Here is a 13,135-nt window from a genome sequence, read left to right on the forward strand (position 1 = left end):
TTTAAATTTAGGTCAAATGTCTCCCCAAAATTGTAGTGTTTCTGTTTCGCTATAGTAGTATATTTCTCACTTCTAGTGTCAGTTTTCCCCAGACAGAGCTGCACTCTTACCAGGTTTTACTTGTGCTCATACTGCCATCTTCTGGTGTGCATGGAGTAGTACAATTATACAAGACTGTCAGATGTAACGAGGCAAAACTGCTAAGTTTATCCAGCTTTCTTTGACATTCACAGCCCTTTTTGCATTTTCTTTAAGCTAAAAACCCAGATTTCTAATATTGTAGTGACCATCATATGACTCAAATTATAGCACTGAAAAAGTTATAGTCAGAAATGTACAAATGACACCCATGTCTTTATTTTGAGAAACAAAGTATTTCTAGATCTGAATTTTTCACTGGGTAGAGGAATGATCCAACTTCACCAGAGTGTTGAAACCAGCACATACGTGATCCACTGTTATTGCACAATGTAGAAAAATCTGCAAGTAGCACTTTATCACCAATTTTACACATGAACCTCAATTTATTTGTTCCTCAACAGCCTGAGAAAATATTTAGTATCAGTTTATAAAGTAAATATATATATATATATATATATATATATATATATATATATATAAACTGATCAGCCACAACATTCTGACCACTGACCAGGATAAGACTGATCTATATAGGTCCCACCCTGCAACCCACAGGACCCACAGAATTCACTGGCACCATCCTGGTGCCACAGCACATCCCCAGAGGTCCTGTAATCACTTATAGTGGCATAAAGGGGACCAACACCATATTAGGCCGGTGGTCATAATGTTTTGCCTGATTGGCATTTATGCGTCTAATGTGAGGATTGATGCCATCACACTGTATCCAAACTGAGCTTGAGACATTGGATTTATAATGGAAAACCAGGTGCAACACGTTTGAAAGACAAGAAAACTTGCAGGGATTGAGGATCTAATTAAAAGTTGTTCTTGAGTTCCTTCATGGTGATTGTAGGATCCAGTGCTTTTGACTCAGACTCAGGGCTAAAAGTCTGTCCCTGTGGGATTAATTTTTATCTTTCTATCAGCAGTCCTGAAAGTGCAGTCCTAAATTTCTCATGTATTCCTTAACCCTTTAACATCCTCCCCAAGAAATAGGCAATGAAAATATTATTTCTTTATATTTCTTATCTCTTTGGGGGCACTAATAACAACAATCATTTTTTTTTTTCTTTTTTATGAAGAGCCCCGGTGGTTTTTAAAATATTGACCTCTGCCAAACGGTTGAGAAAAATTATTTGACCCTTTTAAATCTTTTTTTTCTTTACATTTCAAATGACACAGTTGTGTTCAGAAACTCCTTAGACACTATAATCTGTCAAAAGTATTACTTTGCCATATTTGAAAATCCCAGCAAACGGAGGCCTCATGTGAGGAGTGTTTTTGCTCATGCTAACTTCCTGTGAGCAGACTAACTTGCTCTGCACGCTAGTTCAAAACACAGTGACATCTACTGGACTTTTTCTTAGTATACGATACCTCAACTGAGTGGTAGAGATGGCTGAAACAGGTGGAATTAAGTAAAACATTTTTTTCAATAAGATGTAGAGAGTCAAAATGAGCTCTACTGAATGGTTGAGCAGAACGTTAAGAGAATCAAAGGCTTTGGGGATGATATTGCTCATGAGACTGCAGCCATTCGTTGTGCTCATCACAGTGGAAATCTCCACAGTTTTACACCTGATCTTCTCATCATTCCAGTGTGGTCGTACCTGAACTCCACAGGTGCTTCTTAAGTTCACTGTAGCCCAGGGAACCCTGCAGTGCTTCAAGATTCAGTGTGACCAACTACCACATTCTTCTTAACTTCAGGTATTTCAGCCACACAGTAACAGCCATTTTTATAATTACTCTCCCCAAGAGTAGACATGAGGTGAAATGCATTAAGGGGCAGAATCTCCCTCCTTGTCCTCTGATGTTGCCATGGCTGGTTACCATGGCATGTGTGCTGCTCGCATTAAAGGTACCTTTAGCAGTGATTACAATCCACCCCTGTCAATTGAAACCACAATATGCTGTGGATTTTTTCACACTCTGAGTTTGGTACCTTGACAGCTACATGATTGTGTAACTGGAATGGAGCTTTGTAGAAAAGTCTCCTTCACCCACTGAATCTCCCACCGGAGAGGACAGCATTTGCCAAAGAATTGTTTTGTTCCAAATTCATCTTTGCCGTTTCGTAACATGAAAAGAACGGCGGTCAGAGCAGAGAGACATTTTAATGTATAAAGCTGTAGTTCTATTCTGTGAAATGGTTTTATCTTGTGCGCTTTTTATTAGGTGTTCTGTAACTTTCAATCCAGAGTTCATGACTTGTGACTTAAAAAACAGGTGAAAGAACACCTTAGCTAGTTTTAAATGTAAAAGCCACTTCACTGATTAAAGAAGCATGTAAAAAAATAAGTCCTTTGTACTAAAATTGAAAATATCAGCAGCCATAAATGTGTTTCTCCTGCATTTTCATTTCCAATAATATTATATTATAATTTAGCATTCAGCATTGTAATATTTAAAAGTAGAAGTACAACTGAACCTTAAGGTCTTTTTTTTTTTTTTTAGAAAGGAAGAAACACTTCTTTTAAAGTATATTACCTCTTAGATTGAGTTGATCCACATTCATCTTAACACAATATTTGCTGATTCAATGTTGAATCTTTAGTTCCCTTAAAGAATTCTGCTGTCCTCCAATTAAAATCCCACATAACTCTGACCAGATGTTGCTCAGTTTAAAATCAAAGAAAGCAAAGAAACTAGACACTTGCCCTGCCGTAATGATTGTGTTGACGGTTCTTTTTAAGAGCAGCGTCATTAACACTCAAGTCTGACACTTTGTTCCACACACTCAAGGTCAATGTTTTAGCTCTTTTCTAGCATATTTCAATTAGTTTATGTCCCTCTCAGGGGCAGAATACTTGAGGAATTATGATCTAACGAGTAGCCGAGACAGTCGCTTTATCCTTAGATGGCGAGAGAACACCTTCATGGCCAATCAGGTCCGGCTAATGAGACAAGATGGGCGAGGACGGTGCCACAGCCATTACAGTCACAGTACGTCAGCACTTTGGTAATGAGGAGACCGTGAAGGCAAAACTGTGGAAAGAAAAGAGAACAAGCATCAATTTAGATTGGAACAAAAGAGAAGTTTAGACACAGGTGCATGACAGGAAGCAAAGCCCTCAACAATGAGATCAATAACAGACATAGTGATTGAATTAGCGGGAATTTGACTGCTGACAGTTTTGATAATTATAATTAAATCTGGTCTTTTTCAAGCTAAAAGGCCCCACTTAGTTGCTTAGTTACAGCTTCTTTAATGGGAGAATTTTGTGCTTTTATTTGTTTAAAATTAATGCAAAGTGAAATCTTTGGAATGTTGGCAAAACAAGAAGTTTAGGATTTATGCTGTGTTTAGTTTTGTGGGTTGCCAGATCACACCATAGTGGCCTTAATGCATTAGAATTTTGTGCATATTTTATTAACCAGCTCATGCATCTTTATCACAGAGCTCGGAATAAAACATGCACATAGTGCGTGGTCTTTGACCCACTTTGACTGCACTGGATGTCGATTTGTCGCTGCTGTCTCATAATTACCAAATGCTCCTGATGTCTTTAAGAATTTATCATGTATTAACATTTCATTGGTTATTCCACACGTTTTCCCAAGTCTGACACATTTATAATTTACATCATATAATCTGTTTTGCTAGTAAAGCCCCCTTCTTGCTCCTCTTGGATGTGAGTTTCACTGCAGAAAGCTCAGAATTTGACACCTAGAGCTTGTTTTTATGCTTTTGTCCTGAAAATGGAAAGTGTCTATGAACTCACCTGAGTTTAATGTGTGTGTGTGTCTTCATAAGTCCAAAAGATATCTTAGACCAGTGTGACGTGGAAACATAAAGCCTGTTTCGCACTTACAGTTAAGACTTTCTAACCACATCGTGCTTTTTTATGGAAAACCTGCACAATACCCACATTTTTATTCACCACAGAGTGAGTTCATGTGTCCGTAAACATGTCTGGAGGGGATTTTTAAGAATTTTTCATTTGCTATTGAACAGTGTCTATTAATTTCTAACACAAGAGGGCAGGCAAGGATTTCTAATGCTGTCCAGGATGCAGGAGGAGCTGAGGGCAGAGCAGGAGCATGATGAACATGCTTTGTGGCAGCCTCATGGATTTCATTCAACTTTGAAGATTCTGGTTATCAGTGGAAGCCAGACTCCAAGGCTGTAGAGTTCTGATAGGGAATTTCATTTTTGTAATGTGCTGCTCTACATGGAGACCCAGCAGTGTACCGTATTTATGACATGGCATGTAGGCTGCACTTTATTTTATTCTGTTTGCAGTTTAATTTGTAATCATTCTAACCTCTCCGACCAGGTAAATGTTGCTGCTGACTTCTTAAATTTGTTGTGACTAATGAGTGTTTGATTCGCTCCTGTCACTGCAGCATTTGATCATGGAAGCTCAGTATTTTCCTACTAAGGACTCTTTAGGCTTTCCCTCTTATTCTTTATCTGATTGCTTATTTAAAGGATTTAAGGAAATAAACATTAATGAGCTGGTGAAATCATTGGATCACCCCCCTCCTCAAAAGGCCTCTCTTCCATTGATCCAACACTCCTCCTGCCATTCTCAGCTATGATGTGCACAGGCTCATGTCATTAATTAAGATCTGATTATTTTCTGCCGTCAAATGTGCAAATTGGAGTCTTTTTTCTTCTGTGGATTGCAAACAATCGCAATTAATTGAAAAACTGTTACATCGCTAGGCTGGTGAAGTGTTGTACAACGAATTTTATCCCATTGTCTGCTTTTATATGTCAAATTCTCAACTCCAGGAGAAGCAGTGGTTTGACATGCTTCGCTCCTGAACGCCACTAGGCGACACACTAAGCTTTAAGGATGTAGTTTCATTCGGTGCAAATGCCACAAGACTCACCGAACCAGCGGTCTGTGTTCATGTGCTGCGTCCAAACATTTGTTGAGGCCACATTTCCAAACCTCTCACTATTCATTTAATTGGAGATATGAGCACGTACCCGTAGAGGTCCTCAGCACTCCTCCTCATTTCCATTCCATACGGCCATCATGGAAATTAATATGCAGATCAAATAAATCATAGTTTAATATCCTTGTCATGCGAGGCCTTTTAGGTTATTTGAGGGGGCGAGAGTGAACCTGCTTTGCTGCAGAAGCGCTCATTGGAACGACTGATTTTTCTCACAGTAAACGTATTTGGGGGGGAAATGCGTCGCTGCACAACGTGTTCACTTTAGAATTGATGAAATCAAGCGGTAATAATTTAGAGTTAATCAGAGGGGCGCGTTTATTTTATTATTAGACATGAAATAAGCTCGTCCGCTGTGAAAAACATTCACACCACTCTCACTCCATTTGCGCATTTCCCGATTTTCTACAGTGACTAATAGAGCTTTGCCGGGCTGCCTGCGCTCAAGGGCTGCTTATATGAAGATTTTTTGCAATATCTTTTCATATACTCGCTCGTGTGTGCGTTTGTTGGTGTATTTACGCACAGTTGATACGTCGAAGAGCCCGCACCGCATTCCCGTACTACAGTAAAACAGTTGAGCCATGGCCCATTTGCGCTTCTGCACCGGCAGGCGAGTGAAACAAAAGGCTGGTCGGTGGTGCGCACATTTCAGCACCACAGAAGGTGGACAGCGCTCCGGGCAGCCTGTGTGAGGATGGACAGCTCCCACCGACACACACCTCACACACACCTCACGCACTCAGGAGCATGTATGTTCACATAAAACCACAGCTTACAAACCCTTTGTGCGTATTTGCTTTATTGATGAAAGAGACAGTACAGGAATAATGCGTAACAGTTGGAAACACAGAAGCAAACCTTCACTTACCAAAATGATATATATATATATATAAAACCAGTGGTTTAAAGATTTCATGATTTATTTCTTGACTTTGCGGACATGCGAAGAAAGGAGGATCATCTCTTGGCATTCACCGCGTGCCTTAATTGTAAGACATTAAATCAAGGTCCGCTGTGAACACGGAGAGACACAACCCGCTCGTCTTTCTATCTCTGTGTGAGTGTGTGTAAGTGTGTGTTCGTCCATCAGCTGCATTCACTCTACTGTGGGAAAAAAAATGGAAGACACCTCAAACCTTTCTGTTGCTACAAATGTACCTATTTTGCAGCCTCCAAGGCCTGTGTTGTGTGACTAAAAAACGATTTTGGATGTCAAGTTTGGCCAAAAATGGAGGTAAAAAAAATTCCAAAGCATCTTGCAAAAACAGATCAAATCCTCTGTCGTTGTTGTACAGGCCTACCTTATATTGGAAAAAATCAACTGGAGAAAAAAAGAGGTAAGGTAATAGGACTGACTTTTACGCAAAACACCCAGGAGGTAGTTTTAGGGAGGGCAAAATAATTATATGTCCCAGGTCGCTTTGGAAGGCGGAAAAGGACTCCGTGTGATGCGTCTCCGTCGAGTTCCAAACTGCAGAAAGCGTAAAAGTCCTCCAATTTCCCATAATGCACCTACAAAAAAAGAAAACACAAAATGAACCTCATATGGAATTGCATTTGACAGATTCTCATATTCCACTTTGACCTGTATAGAAACACCACTTGGCGTCCAAAAAGGGAAAAAAAAAAAGTCCACGTGGAAAATATTGATTTTTAGTCACATTTTTTCCCTCCCTACACACACACACACACACGCCTGCAGCTTCTACTTGCGGGTCACAAGTTAAAATATCCGCAAACATCGCAAACGGGGGGGCAGCTTGAAGAGAAAACTGCGGGTGTCCTGAGCGCAGCCGGTTTTCTCCTTCTATATACATCCAACAGCAAAAACTCACCGGGACGCCGAGCTGCGCAACGAGAGCGCATCAGCACCGAAATGGGACTGATCTCTCTCCGTCCGGTCTTTTCCTCTGACTTTGGGATTAATGGTGCTCCAGCCAAACAAATGAGGCATCTGCCTTCAGCACAAGAGGATTGGGATGAGAGAAGAGGGGGGGTGGGGAGTGTTGACGTCACCAGGCAAACAGATGTTCCTCTATATTACCCAACGTCCCCTTCATCGCTGCCCCGTGTCCTTGAAAACTAGGAGGGAAATTGACGATTTCCCGATCTGAGTACGTTTATCGCCGATATGTGTAAATAGTTTTGCTGTTGGATGCTGAACTCCCTGTGTGTGTGTGTGTGTGTGTGTGTGTGTGTGTGTGTGTGTGTGTGTGTGTGTGTGTGTGTGTGTGTGTGTGTGTGTGTGTGTGTGTGTGTGTGTGTGTGTGTGTGTGTGTGTGTGTGTGCGCGCAGAGGAAATGCCAACAATGGCCCCGCAAAAAATTGTGAAGCCCCAAATCTGGCATTGGCTGTGAACGGTTATGCAACATTGCACTATTCAAAAAAAAAAGAAAAAAATGAGAACACACGTGTACCTACACTCACACAAATCCACTCATGGGCATGCGCACATGCACTCTCATGCTCATGCGCACACACACACACACGCGCGCGCGCACACACACACACACACACACACACACACAGAGAGTGATGAGGGAGGGATGTCATCCTGAGCCTGCTGGCTGATGCGAGATATGAGTTTAACAAATGCTGCATTTAGCTTGATGTGATGGGCTTACTTTAAGTCCCTGAAAGAGTTTTTTTTAAAACCATTCAGTAAAAGGTTGAATCTGACTTGATGAGATTATATAACGCGCAAGCTGAGTGTGATGTAAAAGTGTCGCACATTTTGTCCTCAGAGATGCACAGGGATGAATTCCTTTCATACTAATTAACTGTATGGGAGGCTGACAGAGATGCACTTCTAATCCAGTGTAATCTGCGGTGCTGCAGCCTACACAAAACCCACTGATTTGCATTTTTACCAATGTGGACCTTAGAACTGCTCAAATAAAGTCAGTGTCTATAATTAGGAGTCGATACCTGCCCTCTGATTTGAGCCTGACGGATCTCCAGAGCGCACCGTAACTGCACCGATGGGGGGGGGGGGGAGGGAGGGAGGGAGGGGGGGTGACCGGTTCTAACATCTGACGGCCCAGATTTTACTGTTCAGGAGCAAAAAGAAAAAAAAATCCGCTGCGTGGAAAAAAAAAGGCAGTGCGGTGAAAATGAAGAGGCGCAGGCTTGGAGATATGGTAATTGCAATGCATTACCCACTCGCTGGAACAGAGGAGCAGAGGGACACAGAAACAAAGGGAATCGCCATTTTAGACGGAAACGTCCCCCCCATCCCCTGAAAAACCGGGCGACTCTCACACCGGCGGTCGTTTGGAGCTTCATTACAGCTTGTCACCATACTTCTCCCCTCTCTCTCCCCCTCTCCCCCTCTCTCCCTCTCTCTCTCTCTTCCGACAAGGAAACGACCCCTATTGTCCTTAAGCACCGTGCAGCGAACGAACAAACGATGTGGCTCCGAAACCCACCGTTCTCTCTAACCCTTCTTATTGATTATGCAACCGTCGACATTAAAACGATCCGTGCAGTCTCTGCGAGGCTGGGTGAATGATTTTCAATCCTTTCCCCCCCCGTTTTTTGTTCGCGTTTCTTCCGATGTGGTTTATTCCCTAAAGCCCGCAATAACAATGGCAAGTGCAGCGTGCATGAGGGAACCGTTATCTGAGCGTAGATGCAGAAACATCACCGCTTTTCTGCTGTAATCTGCGCAAATACGCGTCTCTACCAACTGCTGGAGCACAAATACACATTCGGTTTTTATCAATAATTGATCAAAAAGCTTCTATCATGAAGCAAAGCAGAAGATACTCACCAAGACTTGCTCCACGCCATATGGTGGATCCCAGCGCACTGTGCTTTGCGAATATTTATCCGCGCTCTGCTTTTTATCTTTCACCTCATTTTTAAGCAGCGTTGCTTCACTGCAGGTCTTTGCATCGTGGAGTTCTTGTATTCCCGTTTTTTTTCTGTCGGTGTAGCAGGCGAGCAGGCAAAGACTCCGTTTGGCGAGAAGCAGATACTACCAATGAGAGCGATGCTGTAGCCTCTGCAAAGCATGGCTGCGCTTTCTCGCTTTTTTTCAAAAGAGGGCAGGTCGTTCTGTGCATTACAATGAGTAAAACCTCTCTCTCTCTCTCTTTCTCCCTCTCTCTCCTCACGTGTACGCGCACACACGCGTTTATACATACAAATGCGCGCTCGCTCCCACCGACACGCAAATATGCGCGCTCTGGAAGGTCCTATATGTCCAGTTGTTTTTAAACCACAGTATGCCTGTTTTATTCAAATTTTTACGCACATCAGGCTGCCCGTCAGTGCGCATTTTAGCACCACGGGCCTCTTATGTGTGAGTATAACTATTGTATAATCCAGTGCGGCTCTGCATTTGGACTGTGGAGTCAGATCGCCGCCTTGCCGGCCACAATTAATCATGTTTAATGCCGTTTGTCTTGAGAGGTCCATTAGTGCGTTGCAGTTTCACGCATCAGGCCACTGGATTGCAACTCAATTTCTATATGCTTTTACTGCAATTCTATGCTGAACCTGCCCATAAACTCATCAAGAATTTAAAAAAAAACTCTATTTCTTTTCTATCCGTGACAAATCCTTAAAACATCTACCTGTTTTGCTTTTAAGGGCCAGTATATGTTTGTTTGTTGTTGTTTTTTTTAACTTGCAGACTTCCCCAACGTTTCCCTGCCATAAAATCTGACATGCAAAAGCACAGACTCCATTCAGGGACTCCTGGTTGTGCATTCAGCACTGAGGCAGTAATTGATTGAAGCAAGTGGCAGTCCTGCACTGCTCGTTTGTATCCCCTTCACTTCCTGCCGTGATTGACTCCCAGGCAAAGATCCAATCGAAACCAGGGCCCCTTGGATGATGTCATTTGAGTAACCTCACTAACCCTGCAGCCAAGGCTAACACACCATCCTCCTAATGCCTTCTTACCTCCAACCCAATAATATGCATCTGATTCCAGCATTAGAAGCAGCCTGCAAGTGTTAATCACGGTCTGTTTTCTTCGAGTTCTCTCCTTCTGTCATCTCATCCTTCTCTCCTGAACATTTATTCTCTGTTTCACAGTTTTACTGTGTTACTGTTGTATTGTTTCACTGTGTTACAGTGTTGGCCTTTGACGGCTGCAAGAATCCACTCAATGTAATGATGCAACTCTGGCGTGTGATGCAACTTGGGCGAACACACCACTAACAGAGTTAACGTTTTGTCAACATTTTATCCTTTATTTAAAGGGGTTAGAGGGAAATTCAGCCGGGGCTTGCATCAGGCTACATATAGAGGGAAGTTTGAAAGCTGCTTTTTCTCTGCTGGAGAGGGGGTAAAGCTATTGTTCCCGCTGAAACAATGGGAGCTGCGGGGCGACATGCAGCGGTGCGCTCATGAATGGCAGGGCTCTGGGATGTGTGTGGGTCAGTGGCCCGGGGTCTCCGTCCCAAAGCCCCTTTCCCAGAGCCTCACAATGAACCTGCACAAGGTCGGGGCACCTAGGGGTCACAGGCCCACCCCCCTTTTGTCCCGCACTTCAAAACATATAAACATTTATTAATCAAGAGCCCAGCACTGGGCCCCTCTGTTGGAGGAAAAGGGGGAAAAAGCGAGTGAGAGGAAGGGGGGAAAGAAGTGGGGGAGACAGAAAGAAATAACTAGTGGCTGCAGATGCAAATTCCATCATTTGGAGAGAGGTGGAAGTTTGTAAAAGTTGCAGCCTAATAGTTGGAGAGTGTGCAGTCTGCAGATGGAAGCACGCGGCCAAGGCAGCCTGGATTTGGACTCTTATTAAACTGCACCGTCCATCTGCTTCACACTTCTGTTGGATATGCGTTCAACATCTCTGGAATGGGATTTCTGTCGCACAGTGACACGTTGTTCTCCACACCTGAAGACTCAGAGGACAAAAGGGGGGTATAAGCGCCTGCACAGCGCTTAAGCGATCTGACGAAACTGCATAAAATAATGTAGTCAGTGGCTGCGCATTGTCACACTATTCGTTAACATCAAAACACACGGACTCTGCAGGATCGAAACGTCCTTCACATGCACAGCTTTCTGCACATGGAACAAGTGCAAAACTAGAATTAAGGCGACATCGAAATGCTCCTCTGTCTCTGCATCTTCGATCGAGGCTATTTGTTGAAAAAAAAAATAAAAATCAAATCCTGAAGCAGGCCTCCCTCTGGAGCTCGGCCACATGAAAGAAGAATGTACTGGTTTGAAATAACTAAATTAATTTTATTTCAGATCAGATAAAGCGTAGCCCTATAAAAAACAGCTTGGATTAATTTAATTTGAAACGTTCCTGTGTGCGTTTAGGCTCACTAATAGGCGTCGGTGGTGGTCTTTTCGGGAATCGGTGTAACGAATTGGAAACCACATCGGATCTAAAATGTACCTGCCTGTATGTGTGTGTGCAGGCTGCTGCAGGCTGTGTGCTCTGCAGCAGTAAACGATGTAGTTGCATCAGTTTTTAGCATCGGGATGTGTCAGAAACTGCTGCTTTCCATCTGCCCCCCTTTGTATTTTGCACCATGCATCAGGCCTTCCCCCCAACATCACACAGCCCACAGTGTTACTCATACAGCTCTGCAATATTTTCCATAAAATGTACATCAAAGCTGCTGTGTTGGCTGGATCTATTTCTTCTTCTTTTTATTGCATTTCAATAATAGGTAAAAATGTCATCAGAATACAGCAGTCCTCCTGCAATTAATGCATTTTAGATTGTTGTGTTTTTGTTTGTTTGTTTTGCACAATTTTTTATTAATCCTAATTTGGCAATTGTGCCTGATATAATTTGATTTGGGGAGTATTTTTGCTTTCCTGTGTTAAAACATGTTGCCGATAGCTGTGAAACAGCAACTTAAAAATGAAGACATCATGATTTTAACAAATTCTGTTGTGTTTTTTTTTAGTTGTTTTTGAAATTTCTCCAAAGTCATAGTGAATTTGAACACAATACACCCTGAATATTCATGTGAAAAAGTTGAAAACTGATTTCTTTTGGTTTTCTGACTGAAATGTAAAGCTGATTTATGTATTATGGTGCATCAGCAACACATGCAGGTAAGCATACCTGCAGTACCACATAAGAAAGAGGGGGCATGCTGTGTATTTCTACAGCTTCAGTGGAAATAGTTTGCATATTTAACAGTGAAATATTCAGACAATGTGCGCCTTAAATAATGCCAATTTTTTGCTCTTACTTTGTGTCTAAATATAATAAACATCGTGCTATAACAATGCAACCCTCTTTGTGTATTAACTGCCTTCTGAACATTTGTATTGTGAGAATTATTGCATTTATTTAATACAGCATATTCATTCTGTTTAAATTGTCAGTGGGTCATAAAAGCTTTTGGGCACACAGATAAATTTCAAACGTAGCAGTTTATTAAACCATTACATAAAACATTGCTCGTATTTCAAAGTGCATGTGCGGTTGTTATGGGAACCTTGCAGACACAGTATCAATAATGCTGTCGTCAATAGGTTGTTGGTAATGAAAGTGGTTATGTGTTTTATTTTATTAAACCCTGCGTGTTTTTTGCATTTTGCTTTCCCTCCCTTAAGTGTATATTTTATAACATCTGTAAATGTTCAAGCTACTATAATTAGTTATTTGACAGCAGCATCAAAACAATATCTTGAATAGTCAGTATATCTTTAAAAAAAATAACAAAAAAAAGACTATGTGGGTTACAGTGCTATATGTGCCACCAGTCCTGACCTGCAATACACACGCTCCAGAATTAGAGAATAACCCAGTAGATATAGATCCTGCTTTGTTTCAGGACATGACCTCATTGCAATTCTTTTATTCTTTATTTTGTCAAACCAATCCTGACGGTAACGTTTGCCTGCTTAGCCCGAACAGGGACGGTACACTCCCCAAGCTAACATCAAACACCAAACAGCAGTTGTTATTTTACGGTTGCGTGCAAGCAGAACCAGGTCATCTGCACTGGGTTACAGGCCTGCTGGCTGTTTGCACTGCCCTCCAAAGTGTGCATCTTTCCCTTATTCTACAGACATTGTGCTTTCCCCACTTTGGAATGAGAATCTCTCTTTTACAGCTTTGCCTCGGTTGCTGTTAAATTTC

At 42.1% G+C, this 13,135-nt stretch overlaps 1 long non-coding RNA gene across 1 annotated transcript; it reads right to left on the minus strand.

The window, feature by feature from the left end:
• Window positions 1–5,840: 5,840 nt before the first annotated feature.
• Window positions 5,841–9,223, minus strand: LOC110951829 (uncharacterized). Its single transcript, XR_002595754.2, has 2 exons — window positions 8,831–9,223; window positions 5,841–6,570 (listed from the first exon to the last, which is right to left on the minus strand). It is a non-coding gene; the product is annotated as an uncharacterized LOC110951829 (long non-coding RNA).
• Between the last annotated feature and the right edge of the window lie 3,912 nt (window positions 9,224–13,135).

This window comes from Acanthochromis polyacanthus, chromosome 20 (genome assembly GCF_021347895.1).
Source record: "Acanthochromis polyacanthus isolate Apoly-LR-REF ecotype Palm Island chromosome 20, KAUST_Apoly_ChrSc, whole genome shotgun sequence".
NCBI classification, from domain to species: Eukaryota; Metazoa; Chordata; class Actinopteri; family Pomacentridae; genus Acanthochromis; species Acanthochromis polyacanthus.